The sequence below is a fragment of the Lithobates pipiens genome, unplaced genomic scaffold (assembly GCF_037356315.1).
Source record: "Lithobates pipiens isolate NorthernLeopardFrog02 unplaced genomic scaffold, aLitPip1_a1.2 Scaffold_8, whole genome shotgun sequence".
NCBI classification, from domain to species: Eukaryota; Metazoa; Chordata; class Amphibia; order Anura; family Ranidae; genus Lithobates; species Lithobates pipiens.
In genome coordinates, this window is record NW_027507903.1 from 619,902,775 (window position 1) to 619,915,336 (window position 12,562).

At 45.9% G+C, this 12,562-nt stretch overlaps 1 pseudogene; it reads right to left on the bottom strand.

The window, feature by feature from the left end:
- Nucleotides 1-2,401: 2,401 nt before the first annotated feature.
- LOC143961452 (claudin-15-like) overlaps nucleotides 2,402-12,562 on the bottom strand; it is a 59,923-nt pseudogene continuing 49,762 nt past the window's right edge.

A 12,562-nucleotide genomic window follows, 5' to 3' on the forward strand; every position in this document is an offset into this window, starting at 1 on the left:
CCCGCCTATTATGCTGTGTGGCCCCTTTAAATGGTTTCTCTGAGGTATTTCAGCAATGGGGGTCTATCAGCGGATGGCATATATATGGGATCAAAGAGATATAGAGGAAGGATACCCCATAGTGTAGTATATTTGGTAAATAGATTTTATTTCAAAAAGCAAAAGAAACAAATACTCACAAACATAGAGTGAAAACGAGCGTTGTACAAACAAGCAACGAGCTCGGTATGCGTCACTTCCGGTAGCTATCGCCTTGACGCGTGTTCGTCGCGGGTCATGTGACTTCATCACTTCACACCCCAATTTCTGCTATAGTATACTGTCTCTTGGGGGCAGGCGAACTCTGCCTCAGTACAGCGCATCACTACTCTTTTGCTACAAATAATACTTATCTACCTAACCTTTTTCGGTTTGAGAAACATGAGTAAGATTCATTGCATAGATAAATTATTATTATTATTAATAGTGTTTTTAAGAAAACAGCTTGTCAATAGATTTTTTAGTAACCTTAAGGGCCGGTTCACACTGCAGGCGAGGCGAGGCGACACCGACTTGCCTCGCCGCGACCTGCCGCGACCTCAGCGGCAACTTGCAGATGACTTCTGTATAGAAGTCAATGCAAGTCGCCCCGAGGTCGCCCAGAAGTAGTACAGGAACCTTTTTTCTGAGTCGGAGCGACTCGAGTCGCTCCTCTCAGAACGGTTCCATTGTACAGAACGGGGGCGACTTGCCAGAGCGCGGCGAGGCGAGTCGTGTCGCCTCGCATCGCCCGCTGTGTGAACCGGCTCTAAGGCCTCATGCACACTGGACGTTTTTGTATGTTTTTACAGCACCTATTTTTGGCTGTAGATGCTTTTTTCTACAGTCATTAAACTCTCCATCATGTTATCTATCCTATGTGTCCATGCACACATAGGCTGTTATCAGCAGTTTTGGGCAGTGGCGTTTTTGAGCAGTAAAAAACCCCCAAAACGAGTGGGTTCTGAGAGATGTTTTTCAGCTGTAAAAGCTCTAAGGCCGCGTACACACGCGGGGACTGTTCCCCCAACTTTGTCCGCTGAACAGTGTTTCGGCGGACAGTCCGCTCATGTGTGGGCTTTCAGCGGACAGTTTCAGCGAACAGTTTGCTGAACAAGGTTTTTCGGAATTTCCGAAAAACTGTCCGCTGAAACTTGGTTTCAGCGAACAGTCCCCTCGTGTGTAGGCTTGTTCGTCAAACTAAGTTCCGCGCATGCTCAGAAAGGATTTACACGCCGAAAGTTGTAATGCAGTGTATAGGACGTTGTATTTTCCGTCACGTCATCACGCACGGTTTCAGCAAACTGTTCGTTCGTCGTGTGTGGCCATGTCCGTCCATGCTAATTTTGAGCGGACTATTTGCTGAAACTGTTTGACGGACAAAGTTGAGCGAACAGTCCCCGCGTGTGTACGCGGCCTTACGCTGATAAACGCTGATAAACTCTCAAAAACTTTGCTCACCAGCATTTCTGATCCATTGAAAAAAATAAAATAAATAAATTCTTAAAAAAAATACACAAAAAAATTCTAATGCGGAAAACCGCTAAAAACTGCTAATAAACGCTAAAAATGCTATTGCAGAAACGATGAAAAAAGTTGAAAAACTCACTGCAAAGCTATTGGTGTTTTTATAAAGTTATTTTAATGTCCAATGTGCATGAAGCCTAAATGTTTTACATTAAAATAACAAACATGTTATACTTACCTGCTTTGTGTAATGGTTTTTCACAGAGCATCCCAGATCCTCCTCTTCTCGGGTCTCACGCCAGCGCTCCTGGCCCCTCCCTCCTGCTGGGTGCCTCCGCAGCAAGCAGCTTGCTCTCCGGGGACTTGCGCTCCTGATTGGCCTTTGGCAGCAGCAGGAGCCATTGGCAGCCAGTGAGCCAATCAGGAGACGGAGGGGGAGGGGCTGAGCCATGGCTCTGTGTGTGAATGGACACACAGAACGGTAGCTTGTAAATGGTTCTGTGTGGCCATTCACACACGGAGCCACGGCTCGGCCCCTCCCCCTCCGTCTCCTGATTGTCCCACTGGCTGCCAATGGCTCCCACTGCTGCCAAAAGCCAATCAGGAGTGCGAGTCTCCGGAGAGCCAAGGCTCTTGTAGACATCGCTGGATCAAGAGGGGGCTCAGGTAAGTGTTAGGGAGGCTGGGAGGCTGCTGCACACAAAAGTTTTTTTTACCTTCATGCATAGAATGCATGAAGGTAAAAAAACCCTGTGCCTTTACAACCACTTTAATCATCAACAGTCATTATCAGAGGCGTACCTAAAGCCTTCAGAGCCCTTGGTGCAATAAACGTGTTTGTGACCCTGGTAGTTCCGCCATTAGTTTCAACTGTTTTTTTTTTTGTTATTTTATTTTTTTAATATTTTTTTTTCCATTTAATTTTATTTATTTATTTATTATTTTTTATATATTTTTTTAGGAAACCCATTGGAGGACTTTGGTGAGATATCAGGAGTCTAAAAAGACCTCTGATGTTTCACTTTTGAGACAGAGAAAGGAGATTGAGGACACAGCCCTCAATCTCCATCTCTGCAGCCTCAGCTGCACAGAATGAATGAACAGGAAGAGCTTTTTACAGAGCCCCTCCAATCCACCCCGCCTCCAGTCCAGGTGTACAAAGGGACGCATGGGGCCGTGTCGCAATTGTGACCCCTGTACGTACGCCCCTGGTCATTATATAAAAATAAGAAAAAAGAGACAATGCAAACTATAACAAACTATCTTCTAATACATTTGACGGCTATATGACACAAGTAATCCTTTTGGCTGGCACGTTCAATATGGAGAAGACATGGGTGTACAGCAAGGGTCTCAAACTGGCGGCCCTCCAGCTGTTGCGAAACTACAAGTCCCATGAGGCATTGCAAGGCTGACAGTTACAAGAATGACTCCCACAGGCAGAGGCATGATGGGACTTGTAGTTTCACAACAGCTGGAGGGCCACCACTTTGAGACCCCTGGTACAGGGTGTGACCTCTGCCCCACACGTTCCTTGTTGGATGTTCGCCATCTGTCGTCATGATCTTGCCACCAACATTGATGTAACCATTCATTCCAGGACCAGCAGAATTACTGTGAAGGACTCTGGATGGTGTCCCTGAGAAAACGGCCAAATCCGTACATAAAAATGTTGATTGATTAAGGTGATCCAGTGATGAAGCGAGAACCTTGAGACTAGTTGGGGATGACACAATGGCAGAAATGTACATTTATTACAGCAGAGGTCTCCAAACTTTCTAAAGAAAGGGCCAGATGACTGTCCTTCAGACCTTAGGTAGGCCGAACTGTGGTTTGGTATTAACGGGAGAGGAGGAATTATGCCCCATCATTGTTAGTGGCAGGAATTATCCCCAATCGTTGGTGTCAGTGACAGGAATTATGCCCCATTGTTGGTGTTAGTGGAAGGAATTATGCCTCATTATTGATGTCAGTGGGAGAAGTAGAGCCCCAACATTGGTATCTGTGGGAAGAATTATGCCCCTTTCATTGTTGTCAGTAGCAGAAATGATCCCCAATTGTTGGTGTCAGTGACAGGAATTATGCCCCATTGTTGGTGTCATTGGCAGGCATTATTCCTCATTATTGGTGTCAGTGGGAGGAAATATATCCCATCATTGATGTCAGTGGAAGAACTTATGCCCCATCATTGGTGTCAGTGGCAGGAATTATGCCCCATCATTGGTGTCAGTGGGAGGAATTATGGCCTATCATTGGTGTCAGTGGGAGGAATTATGCCCCATCATTGGTGTCAGTGGGAGGAATTATGGCCTATCATTGGTGTCAGTGGGAGGAATTATGCCCCATCATTGGTGTCAGTGGGAGGAATTATGGCCTATCATTGGTGTCAGTGGGAGGAATTATGGCCTATCATTGGTGCCAGTGGGAGGAATTATGGCCTATCATTGGTGTCAGTGGGAGGAATTATGGCCTATCATTGGTGTCAGTGGGAGGAATTATGGCCTATCATTGGTGTCAGTGGCAGGGATTATTCCCCATAGTTGGTGTCAGTGGGAGGAATTATGCCCTATCATTGGTGTCAGTGGCAGGGATTATACCCCATAGTTGGTGTCAGTGGGAGGAATTAGGCCCCAGTGTTGGATTCAGTCGCAGAAATTATGCCCGATCGTTAGTGTCAGTGGGAGGAATTATGTCCCATTAGTTGTGTCAGTGGCAGGAATTATGCCCCATTATTAGTGCCACTAGCAAGAATAATACCTCCAGGGCCAGATCAAGGCAAGCAAAGGACTGCATCAGGCCCCTGGGCCACAGTTTGGAGACCACTGCTCTACAGTAAAGTCTTAGTGCTGAACGCTAGTACTAAACGTAGGAGTTCTTGCCATATTTGGAAATGCTGCTACTTGATTGATATCGCGTGAAGGCAACTTGGGGTGCGGGCTTCGCTGATGACATTGTGTTTGGAAATCCAAAATAATAGGTGTAACCTCTGCAAAATAATCAAGAATATACATTCATTCGTTTAATGTCCTGCAGATTGTATATACAATACGTATAACAGCATGCGCTACTAATGATGTATGCATATAAAGAGTATGTACATTGCTACGCTAGGACCTATAGATAAACACACACACACAAAAAGTGTGATTGCAAGGCCACACAAATTAACAAAGAACTTAGAATCAAGCATACAGACACTGCTAATACAATGCAACTATGAATTCATAGTTTAGTATGCAGTACATAGAAATATATATAAAAATGAGAAAATACAGGAGAGAACAAAAACATACAGAGATCTGGCTATTTGCTATGAAATAAAAAATGAGAAAATGCAGAAAAAAAACTTTGGGCAGTGAGGTTCATGGACCATACAGTTCTGATGGCTGGGTAAGGATTATGATTTTATGAGTGCCCGTCTTGGTGTCAGTAGGATGAATAATGACCCACTGTTATACCGCGTACACATAACCAGACTTTCTGGCAGACTAGGTCCGACGGTCTTCCCGATGGACTTTTCGGCGGAGTTCTGACGGACTTCCGAATGAACGGACTTGGCCACACACGAATGGACTAAGTCCGTTTGAAAGTCCATTCATTTTGATAGTGATGACGCAAGACGGGACTAAACAAGGACGTTCAATAGCCAGTAGCCAATAGCTTCCCTTGTGTCTTATTTGGTCTGTCGGACCAGCATACAGACGAATGGTTTTCTCGATAGTCCATTGGACAGATTTGAAACATGTTCTATTTCTAGGTCCGTCAGGTGTTTTTCTATGAAAAACGATCGGATTAGCCAACACACAATCGGATTGTCTGACGGACTGATTCCGTCGGACCTAGTCTGCCGGAAAGTCCAGTCGTGTGTGCGCGGCATTAGAGTCAGTGGAAGGAAAAGGAACAATGCCTCCTTGTTGGTGTCAATGGAAGGAATAGTTGCCCATTTATGAATAATGGAAGGAATTATGGCCCACTGTTAGTGTCAGTTGAAGGAATAGTGCCCTAATGTTGGTGTCAGTTGAAGGAATAGTCCCCATTGTTGAATAATGGGAGGAATTATGCCCCACTGTTGGTGTCAGATGAAGGAATAGTGCCCCACTGTTGAATTGTGGGAGTAATAGTGCCCCAGAGTTGAATAGTGGGAGGAATTGTGCCCCACTGTTGGTGTCAGTTAAAGGAATAGTGCCCACTGTTGAATAATGGGAGGAATTATGCCCCAATGTTGGTGTCAGTTGAATGAATAGTGCCTCACTGTAGAATAATGGAAGGAATAATGCTCCACTGTTGGTGCCAGATGAAAGAAAAGTGCCCCACTGTTGAATTGTGGGAGTAATTGTGCCTCCGTCTTGAATAGTGGGAGGAATTGTGCCCCAGTGTTGGTGTCAGTTGAATGAATAGTGCCTCACTATTGAATAATGAAAGGAATTATGCTTCACTGTTGGTGCCAGATGAAGGAAAAGTGCCCCACTGTTGAATTGTGGGAGTAATTGTGCCTCCGTCTTGAATAGTGGGAGGAATTGTGCCCCAGTGTTGGTGTCAAATAGTACCCATTGCTGAATAATGGGAGGAATTATGCCCCACTGTTGTGTCAGATGAAGGAATAGTGCCCCAGTGTTGAATTGTGGGAGTAATAGTGCCCCAGTGTTCAATAGTGGGAGGAATTGTGCCCCACTGTTGGTGTCACTTGAAGTAATAATCCCCACTGTTGGGTAATCAGAGGAATTATGCTGCACTGTTGGTGTCAGTTGAAGGAATAGTGCCCCAGTGTTGAATTGTGGGATGAATTATGTCCCAGTGTTGAATCTTGGGAGGAATTTTGCCCCAGTGTTGAATAGTGGGAGTAGTTGTTCCCCAGTGTTGAACAGTGGGAGAAATTCTGCCCCACTGTTGATGTCAGTTGAAGGAATAGTGCCCCAGTGTTGAATAGTGGGAGTAGTTGTGCCCCAGTGTTGAACAGTGGGAGAAATTTTGCCCCACCGTTGATATCAGTTGAAGGAATAGTGTCCCAGTGTTGAATAGTGGGAGGAATTCTGCCCCACTGTTGGTGTCAGTTGAAGGAATAGTGCCCCAGTTTTGAACAGTGGGAGGAATTCTGCCCCACTGTTGGCGTCAGTTGAAGGAATAGTGCCCCAGTGTTGAATAGTGGGAGGAATTCTGCCCCACTGTTGGCGTCAGTTGAAGGAATAGTGCCCCAGTGTTGAATAGTGGGAGGAATTCTGCCCCACTGTTGGCGTCAGTTAAAGGCATGATGCTTGGGGAAATAGTACCTGGAATCAGTGGGAGAAAAAGTGCCCCATGGGTCAGATAAAATCCAAGGGCTGCATCTAACCTGTGGGCCAGAGTTGGAGACCACTGATCTAGATGAATGAAAATGCAGATTTTGCACATAGAAAAAGTAATTATACCCCTATATTCCCCACCACTTCAAACCCATGAAAGTAGAATCCAGTGTTCCAGATTAAGTGCCAATGATTAAAACCTTTAGGGAATATGTAGGTGGAACCTGTCCTATTGAAACCTCAAATACCTAGGGTTTGGTGTTCGCTTTCCTATTGACATGTGTGGTGTCCTCATCCAAAATCCAAAGAGCTCTCTAATGTTCTTAGAATTGAGGTTGTTGATTCCTATAAGTCTGACAAGGAATTTAAAAAGTTCACCAAATTATCAGCAATCAATCAATTTACTGTAAGGAAAAAAATCTACAAGCTGCGTTGATTTTCAATTTCTAATTTGTCCAGGACTGGCTGAACCAGCAAATGCATCCCAAGAACTGACGGTTTGATGCATAAAGCGTCTCCACAAATCCCAGATGTCATTGCTGGATGTTCAGGTCACTTTAGCAACAGTTGTGCTGTGGACCGATGGATGGATTAAAGATAGAGCACTTTGGCCACAGTAACAGTAGACATGTGTAGCACTGCCCCTGGGGAGACCGCTGGTGATAACTAGTTCTCTGATAGTACAGAGGCTGCCCACCACTGCAAGCACCAGTCCATTCACACTGACTAACACAGTCTAGGGGATGTCTTTTCAAGTTTTATCGGTTGAAGAAACTTTAAACATTAGAGAGGTTCAGGCATGGGTTAGGCCCAGACACTCAATAACATCAAGAGGCCAGTCTTCTACTTAAGTAACTATGAATATTGAACAGTCTAATGCCCCGTATACACGGTCAGAAATTCAGACGCAAAAGGTCCGATCGGATAATGTTGTCGGAAAATCCGATCGTGTGTGGGCTCTATCGAACTTTTTCCGTCAGATTTTCCGACGGAAAAAATTTGAGAGCAGGACCTCAAATTTTCCGACAACAAAATCTGATCTGACTTTTTCCGATCGTTTGTAGAGAATTTCCGATCGGACAAAGTGCCACACATGCTCAGATCAAATTACCAGACCAAAGCTATTGGCTACTAGCCGCAACGTCATAACGAACGAGCGTCATCACGTTCCGACAGGGCTGGACTGGAACAGAAATTTGGCCCTGGACTTCATCCAGACCAGCCCACTTACATTTTGAGTGTCCCATCAGCACTCCCTTACATCAGAGTCCCATCGCCAGCTCCTTACATCAGATTCCCATCACCAGCCCCTAACATCAGAGTCCCATCGCCAGCTCCTTACATCAGATTCCCATCACCAGCCCCTAACATCAGAGTCCCATCACCAGCCCCTTACATCAGAGTCCCATCACAAGCCCCTTACATCAGAGTCCCATCACAAGCCCCTTACATCAGAGTCCCATCAGCACCTCCTTACATCAGAGTCCCATCACCAGCTCCTTACATCAGATTCCCATCACCAGCCCCTAACATCAGAGTCCCATCACCAGCCCCTTACATCAGAGTCCCATCAGCACCTCCTTATATCAGAGTCCCATCAGTACCCCCTTACACCAGAGTCCCATCAGCACCCTCTTACATCAGAGTTCCATCACCAGCCCCCTTACATCAGAGTCTCATCAGCGCCCCCTTACATCAGAGTCTCATCAGCACCCCCTTACATCAGTGTCCCATCAACACCCCCTTACATCAGATTCCCATCAGCACCCCCTTACATCAGAGCCCCATCACCAACCCCATTACATCAGAGTGTCCCCCTCCCAGGTGTACTCACAGTTCTGAAGGCAGCTTCTCTTCTTCCTCTCTTTAGCCATGTGATAATAACTGATAGAGGAGAAAGGAAGGAAAGTCTGCCGGCCATCTATCTCCCCCTGCAGGCTGGAGGGAGCAGAAAACCTAATGCTCTCTCCAGCATATGACGGAAGCTGCTCCTCCTGACAGGAGTGAAATCGCGATCACTCACTGTCAGAGAGGAGCTGCTCCAGGACTGTACCTGACTGGCCCACTGAGCCATCGGCCCACCGGGAATCTCCCGGTAGTCCCGATGGCCAGTACATGCCTGCGTTCCGAACGATCGGATTTTCCGACAACTTTGTCCGACCGTGTGTATGCAACACCAGTTTCGGACAAAATCCGTCAGAAAAAATCCAACGGATTTTGTTGTCGGAATGTCCGATTGTGTGTACGGGGCTTAGGCTTTACAGCCGAGGACCATGAGGCAATTTTCTTTGGCATCTGGTTACCTTGCGCTGCTGCACAACTACTGGTAGCCAATGCAATTCCCAGAACACTGCACAGTCACAGAGAACAATTTAGGGTCATTACTCACAAGTCCCCAGGGCAGCTACCAGCTTCCAGCTCTGAACATGGTCCAGCGAGTGAGACAGTACTTTTCCAACCCAGTTCCCTTGTGGTGAGGTCCTGCAATCAGCTTTTCAGAAGATCAATTCAGGCCCTCAGCCCTGACACCACTGAGGTCTCCAGAGCAGCTATACAGTCCATGAGATGCCTAAGGGCAGCAGCCCTTCAGGCTCTGAAAATATCCTGAGGAGAAGGAATCCAACTCTCTAATACTTCAGACTATTTGTCTCCTTTCCAGCCCCCTACTGGACATTCCTCTCCAGGGATTGGCTGGAACATAATAAACATTGAAGCTGGCTATTTGAATCTCCTGCCCTAAGCTTCTTCTATAGGCAGGGGGAAGCAATCAAACTCCCAGCCTGTGAAACCCTACAGCCCAAAACAAACGATCACTGCTCCCTTGACTACAGAAGGAGCCAAAAACAAAATTTACCTAGCATCCTGCGCTAGGAGGGTACAAAACAAAAGACAGCATTTCAAGAAAAGAACCTCATATTAACTATGAAGAACAATAAAGCATGGTGGTGGAAAAGTTAAAGTTTGGGATTGCTTTGGTGCTTCAGGGCCTGGGCAGCTCATAGTTATCGAGTCAACTATAAATGCTTGATGAGAATGTAAGGCCATCTGTCTGAAAGTTAAATTAGAAACAGATATTTCTGAAGCATACTAGAAAATAAAGGAATGGTTTAAAAAGAAGAAACTGAGGGTTAAAGTGGAGTTCCACCTAAAAGTGGAACTTTCACTTATTTGTATCCAACCCCCCCCCTCCTCCCAGGGCCAGATTTGGCACCTTTCAGCGGGGAGGGGGGAACGGGGACCTGTTTTTGACAGGTCCCCTTCCCTACTTCCGGGAGACCAGGCTGTGTCCAAGTACATCAGCAGCTCGTCCCTCCTCCTCCCTCCCCTTCTGGTCAGGGGTACAATTCAAGTAATATCCAACACGTTTAGGGGGTCTAAGTGCCCCCTTCATCAGGGCTTGACTGGCAAAAAAGTGAACAAACCAGTAGTTAGCATTTTACTGAATGAAACTGATTCATTCAGTTTGTTTTACTGTTATTAGCCAGATCTGGCTGGGCTGTGATCGGCCCTGTCTGTATCATGTGATCACATTGACCAATCACAGCTAGCAACACAATTGTACACAATGGATGGTATAAAAGGAAGCCATCCATTGTTTACAGCTGTCATGTGATCTGCTGTGATTGGTCACAGTGGTCACATGATACCGGCAGCGAGCCGGTACAGTGATCCACTAGACACAGCCGTGGACAGATCGTGCCAATGCGTGGCACCTTCAGAGAGGATGTCATATGATGTTCACTCAGAGGGAGGATTCTCCCACCCGGCCAACAATCTGCTATAGGCCGGGCGGGAAGGATGGTATTTTATACATTTTTGTATTTGTTGTTTCTTTTACATTTTTTTGTACATTTTTAATTTTTTTAACTTTTTTTTCTGAGTATAGATCTACGGGTATGTTTATCCCAAGCATGTTTGAAGCCATTTACTGTAGACTGTTTTACTACCTCTGATGGAAGTTTGTTCCAGGCATCAATTGTCCTTTTTGTAAAATAATACCTTCTAAGATTAGTTTTGAACTTCCCTCCAGTTAATTTGAGGTCATGCCCCTGTCCCTTCATATAGAAAATACCACCCTACTAAACCCTACTCACCTCCTTCACGTATTTAAAGGTTTCAATCACGTCTCCCCTTTTCCATTCTCTCCTCCAGATTGTACATACATACATTCCTCAAGTCTTTTGTGATATGTTCTATCCCTCAGACCTTTCACCATTTTTTTACCCATCTCTGGACTCGTTCTAGCTCACGTCACTGTAGTAGACACCGCTACTACAGCTGTCCACCTTGTCCAATCAGAGAACGCTTTGCATTCATTGAGGTGATGCAAACCAATCTCTGAATGGTGCTCATGCTGAGTGGTCGACCCCCGATGTTCTCAACACAGCAGGGCAGCTGCTTGGCATTGCACCCGGAAGCAAGTGGAGATCAATGGAGTAGCGCTGTCTATTACAGGGATTTCCAGCATCTAGAGGGAGCCCTCTAGATATACAGGGAGTCCCCGAGTTACGAACCTCCGACTTGCAAACAACTCCTACTTACGAACGGCAGGTGGCACCGGCGGGCACATTGGAAAACATCAGAAAACGACGTTGGAAAACAGAGGAAAACATCGGAAAATGCCGTTCTGCGCATGTGCGTCCAAATTACGAACAAATCCAACTTAAGAACAAACAGGCAGTCCCTAACCTGTTCGTAACTTGGGGACTGCCTGTACAGAGTTACATCCAGGGCTTTTTTTCAGCGCAAATGTGGGGGGAACGCAGTTCCGGAACCTCCAACACCGAATGTATGTAATGGCAAGGGGTGCTGGGGTGTCCTGGAGAGTCTACTGATGCTGGCTGCTCAGGGATTTATTGTCACTGCTGGGGATCTATTATTGTTGCTGCAGGGATCTATTATTATTGGTGGCTGATCTATTGTAGCTAGTGGGGGGCAATTGTTGTTGGGAGGGGATCTACTGTTGAGGGAGTGGTCTGTTGTTGCAGGCCACCTGAGGTTCTTCTGAAGCTGGCAGGGGTCTATTTTAGCTGGGGGGGGGGGGGGGGGGGAGTATATCGTTGCTGGCTCCAGGTGATCTATTTTACTACTTTTCTTGTTATCATTAACAAATTCCATACAAATTGCTTATAATTACAAAATAATACTTGGTTCTGTATTGTCTAAAAGAAGCTGTACTGGGAGGTGGGTAGGGGATGTAACCAAGAGACGGTGCTCAGAGATGGGTAGGGAGCGGAGACATGGGGTGACTTGGAAAGGGTCCTGGTTACATCGGTCCAGACTGGATCAATGTGACTTTGTAAAATATCAATACCTGGAATTCTTCTTTAAAGCTGATACTTACTTTTTGGCTTTGGCCACCTGAGATTTATACGAGCAGCACATGAGTGACCCACCAATCACATCTAGAGAGACCCCGACCAGCCAGATAAAGAGCCGGACCGATTTCATACCTAATGGGGAACAAGTCGACAAGTCATATCAGTCACTGCGACTGGTGTTTCATAGTTGGTTGACAATATTCACACTTAGATGTGGGTATCTGTACATACTTGGTTCCTGGGTACAGTGGGTTGAAGAAGTCCTTGGTGATATTGAATGCGTACCAAGAGATGGAAATCCAGCAGAGACACCTGAGGAAAGAGAACATCATATAATCATCAAGGACCTCATGTAACATCTACTTGAAGTCCTTCCTCCCTGTCCCTGGTAATTATATTTACCAAGCCATGTTTTTTTGCATCTTACTAAAGGTGCAAGTCTCTTGGGGGAAGTAGGAACACCTAACTCATTTATGT